This window comes from Sitophilus oryzae, unplaced genomic scaffold (genome assembly GCF_002938485.1).
Source record: "Sitophilus oryzae breed Bouriz unplaced genomic scaffold, Soryzae_2.0 scaffold_1058_pilon_pilon, whole genome shotgun sequence".
Lineage (NCBI taxonomy): Eukaryota > Metazoa > Arthropoda > Insecta > Coleoptera > Curculionidae > Sitophilus > Sitophilus oryzae.
Genome location: NW_022145680.1, coordinates 174,705 through 179,953, shown reverse-complemented (window position 1 = coordinate 179,953; position 5,249 = coordinate 174,705). Strand labels below are relative to the sequence as shown.

The following is a 5,249-nucleotide window of genomic DNA, read 5'->3' as shown; positions in this document are numbered from 1 at the left end:
ATCTCATCTTGAAGAATTGAATGTACTTATTTTGGTGTTTGTTCTTTCAGTTTAATTATTATATTAATGTAGAATATCAATACCTACTTAGTGTGTATGTTTCCGAGGAAGTTTCTAAGGTACAGATTTAGTTTTGGAACAGTTATAAAAAAAGGTATTTTTTGTTAACTGTGACAATTTTCAAATTAAAACTTAAATAAAAAAATGATAATGGAATAGTTTTTTATTTGGTGTGTAATTTGAGTTATAGAATAAAGAAAAAAGTAACATAAATAATATTAGCCTTTTTAAATATTTTAAATACGTCTAAAATACTCATTTAGTAAAGTATTCCTTGTAACATTGAAACCAACATCAGGGTTTACAGTAATTTCAGGTATATCTCCCATAGCAATTAAGTAATCCAAATTCTCCTGATTTATCACCCCTTGTTCTGGTGGTGGCTCAGGCTCATTCATATTACGTGCTAAGTTATTCAAAACAGCTGTTGCCACTATGACAGCCAGAGTTGTTTGCAACTTTAAACGAATCCCAAGTGCTAGAATGGGAAAGCGTCTTTTCCATACTCCAATGGGAAAGCGTCTTTTCCATACTCCAAATAAACGCTCTATTGAGTTTCGGGTCCTTATGTGAGACTCATTATACAATTGTTCCTCTCTGTTTCTTGGTTCATGGATGGGTGTTAGGAAATTATTTGTAAGCATGTATCCACTGTCTCCTAGAAGAAATTATTTTAAAAATTAGTACTAGGTAGTAGAATGGCAGTGAGCTGTAGAATAAAAAGGAACAAGAAATTCAATCATTGTTAAACTGACTTCCATTTTAATGGGTGTCATTAAATCAACAAAAAATAATATGAATAGAGAACAACCTAAAAGCACACAATTGGGAAAATCAATATTTTCCATTCTTGCATGTATTCTGCTATTCCTATACACAAAATGGTACTATCATGGGTTGACTGACCCAGGCCATCTAGCCACAATATCTCGAATTTTTAGCTTGGCATCACCTACAACTTGGGTGTTTATGGAAAAATAGCTTTTTCTATTACGATATATCTTTGCATCTTCACCACCTAAAACCATTTCATAGCTTTCACATTTTCACCAGACCTATAATACAGTTTTATTATAAACTTACCTGGAGACTGGATACGTATATGTGTTCCGTCAATACAACCTGCAACCCTAGGAAAGGAAGCTATCTGAAAAAAATTTCATTGGATAGATAATAACTCGTCTTCTCCTACAGGCATAGATATATGTTGCTGGCTTAAAGCAGCAATTGCAAATGTGACTCTTTTAACTATGCGGCATGCTGTTGATGGATGGGTTCCCATGAAGTCAGCTATTGCAGCTAAGTGTGCACCAGTAGCATAATATCGAAGTGCCATTAGCACTTGATTCATGGGATTACCTGAATTATTTCTGAAATAACAAGTTAAATTTAATGTCTATTTTATTTTTCATACCTTGTAGCACTCGCTTAGGTCATGAAAAAATCTTAAACTAAATAACTTACATATCATTTGGATATTCCAAGTCTCCGTCCAGGGTTTCCACCAGACTCAAAACTGTTGGCTTTGTAAGGCGAAATCTCTGGAAAAAGGTTTTATTATCCAACTCTTGATAATAATTTTCCCTTATGCTATATCGCCTAGGAAATCCATTTTCTATAAAATCTAAAATTTCCAGATCATCTTCCATCATGCATCAATCAGGCTCGAAATACCTACCTAGTCGAAACTCAAAACTCAACCGCCAAATTTTCAAAAGTTAAACACAAATTGGGGTTAGAATAAAGTTAAGTGTAAAGATTCCCAGGCTTAAATAATGCCTAGATTAAAACTACAGTTATGGCGGGTGCAATGGAATTTTTGATTTAAGTTTGGTTTTGTCTTAAGTAAACTTAAAATTAGGTTGGTGCAATCGGGCCTAAGAGAATTAAAATTTCGCATAAACACCAGAAAGCAGAGTGACAAAGAGTACATAGAAAACTATCACTATGACATTAGAGGTTTTCGGAATTAATAATCCTAGATTAGATAGATCCCGTCAGCTGATTACAGATTACTTCTTAACTTGAGATCAGCTGTGTGACGTTTACGAACGCTTGGATCCAACTTGGATCAATCATCAGATAAACTAACTTTTAAATTGTGGCTTCTAAAAAGTGTTAAAAGCTTTGTCCGGTCTTGTTTAAGCAAGTTCAGCCAAGTGGTTTTCTTTCAATTCATTTTTTTCGGTTTTCTTCAAAAAGTAAACATGGATTAAATGTTACTGCTTTTTATTCAAGACCAAATTTTTAACGATGAAGATGATGACGACGATCAAATGGTTTTGCTAACTGAGGGCCTTTTAGTTTCAAAGGAGAAAAGGCTTCGGATTTCTAATTATTATGAGGAAACCATACCAAAATACATGGACGACGCCGACGGCAGGGCACTCACGTATAACAATTGATTTTTTACTGTTGATATCTCATTATTTTAGATTTCAAAGCTCATTTCCGCATAAAAAGGTCAATTGTAGAAGTTTTATTGTGTAGTTTGGAGCCTCATTTTACTAGGCAACCTGGGAGGCCCCAGTTACCATTAAAGAAACAATTGTTACTTTCTATCTGGTATTTAAGTAACCAGGATGTTTTTAGGTGAGTTGAAGTTTTTAATTTTTAAGTACTAATGAAAAGTAGTTCGGAAAAAAATAATCGGATATCTAAATGGAATCTTATGGAGCAAATCAATAACAAAGCGAAGAAAATTCAATATATATGAAACCATGATAAAGAGCAACCTCCTGTATGGAGCAGAAACATGGAGAATAACTGAGAGATACAAGAAGAGGATAGAGGCCGTATAAATGGATGTCATTCGAAGATCAATGGGAATTTCAAGACAACAACGAATGAGAAATAATACCATAAAACAACAAATGGGTATAGAAGGTACGATAACAGGATATAGAGAAAAAGCAGCTGATCTGGTACGGACATGTAGAGCGAATGAAGGACACTAGATGGCCCAAGAAAATAATCAATTGGCAACCAAAGGGCAGAAGAAAACAGGGAAGGCCAAAACTGGAATGGCAAAAAAGCGTACACAAAGCGATGAGTGAAAGAAACCGGTCAACAGAGGATTGTACGAATAGAACAGGCTGGAAATTGGGTATCGGACAACGTAGAAAAACGTTCTAAACCGACTAATATATATATGAAAAGTAGTTATTTTAGTACTGAACCATTGTTTTTCAATTCTTTGACAACAAAGCAACAAAGTTTTTAAAGCAAAATAAAAACACTAAATCACCACAATACACCAAAACACTTTTACTTTTACACTGGACGCGCGTTTCGCTAACCATGTTAGCATCATCAGCAGATGATTATAAACTGCAGATAATTGCAGTTTATAATCATCTGCTGATGATGCTAACATGGTTAGCGAAACGTGCGTCCAGTGTAAAAGTAAAAGCGTTTTGGTGTATTGTGGTGATTTAGTGTTTTTATTTTGCTGTTTAACACCAAAGGTTCCAACCCTCAACTGTAAAGTTTTTAAAATTGATTTTGTAGGTCTATTTCTGATCGTTTCGATGTATCAAAAAGCACAGCATATGAATGTATTGGCAGATTCTTAAATGCAGTAATGGCTATAGCTAATGAATTTATCAAGTGGCCTAGTCATGCAGAAGCCCAAAGAACTAGTTTATATTTCAGGGAGCAGAATGGGTTTCCTGACATAATTGGCTGCATTGACGGCAGTCATATTCCCATTGCAAAACATAAAAATAAGCCTGACTCATACATAAACAGAAAGGGCTACCACTCTATAATTTTACAAGGAATATGTAATGAAAAATATGAATTTATAGATGTTTCTTGTGGTGGGTTAATAAAATATGTCTATATACATCTTTTCTTAAATAAACCTAATTTTATTTATCAAAATAAGATGTTTTAATTATCCAGACTATTGTAGGTTTAAAACATTAAAAAAACAACTGTTCGTTTGAAACCAATTATGTAATTATTTCTCTAGGTTGGCCAGGGAGTATGCATGACGCCAGAGTCTTGAGGAAGTCAGACTTTGGGATAAAAATGACAGAAAATCCTGCAGCATTATTTTATGGAAATTTCCATCTACTAGGGGATTCAGCTTATCCTCTTAATAATTATATTTTAACACCATTTAGGGATAATGGGCACCTAAGTGCAAGGCAAAAAAATTTTAATAAAAAGTTATCCTCTATCAGAATAATCATGGAACATGTTTATGGTATGTTAAAACCAAGGTTTAGAATTGTAAAGTATGTTAACAGGTACTTAACAGTGGACATACCCAAGCTTACTTTGGTGGGCTGTATACTTCATGTTTGTATGAAGCAGAATGACAATGTAGAATTGGAAGATAATTTAGAACCGACAGTCATTGAAGAAGACAATTATTATGAGGAAGAACAGGATCATGTAAGAGAAGCAGAAATAAATTACATTTCTACTATTTTGTAATTAATTTTTTTTTGTTGTACTAAATTACTATAATGTATATTATTATATCTTGCATTTTTAAAATACACTTGGTCATTTTCTTGGCAATTTAATGTTCACAAATAATGGTGTGTGCTTTGTTGAATTTCTGTTTAAAAGTGACTGTTTATAAAAGTAAAGGTTGTACACCATATTACTGTGAATAATGTTTTTGATAAAAATACAGGTGCACTTATTAATATGTTTTATTTTACAGCAACATTGCAAATACTTCTTAATATAAAAATATATATATACTGTTAAATAATATGCTGTTATTTATTCTTCACTCAGAATCCCAAATAGACACAGACGCCCCCACAGCGTATAATTTTTTTATATAAATAATTAGTATTTTTTAGTTTGACTTATTAACATAATCTCTGAAAATATCCAGAAACTGCTGTTGTTTTTCCATTCTCTCTCCATGGCGAGACTCCGTCTCTGCTCTCAATTCTTTAAACTATAGAGGTTGTCCTACAAGTTTTCTAGAATTTTCAAGTTTTACCTTTTTTTAGGGGTTTCAGATATATTTCCTTCTTCACTATCTGAAGTATCCTGACTACCAGGACTTTTAATAAATCTCAAGGTATTTGATGCAATACTCATTGGGCTATTTTCTGGTTCTCGACCAAATATTTCATTCATACTTGTAAAATATGGCCAAGTGATTTTCCCTCGACCAGTTTTACTTTTATTGTCAAGAATGGATTTATAACTCTTTT

General features: G+C 33.2%; 1 pseudogene; it reads right to left on the bottom strand.

The window, feature by feature from the left end:
• Positions 1–296: 296 nt before the first annotated feature.
• On the bottom strand, positions 297–1,709 carry LOC115875605 (annotated as a pseudogene).
• Between the last annotated feature and the right edge of the window lie 3,540 nt (positions 1,710–5,249).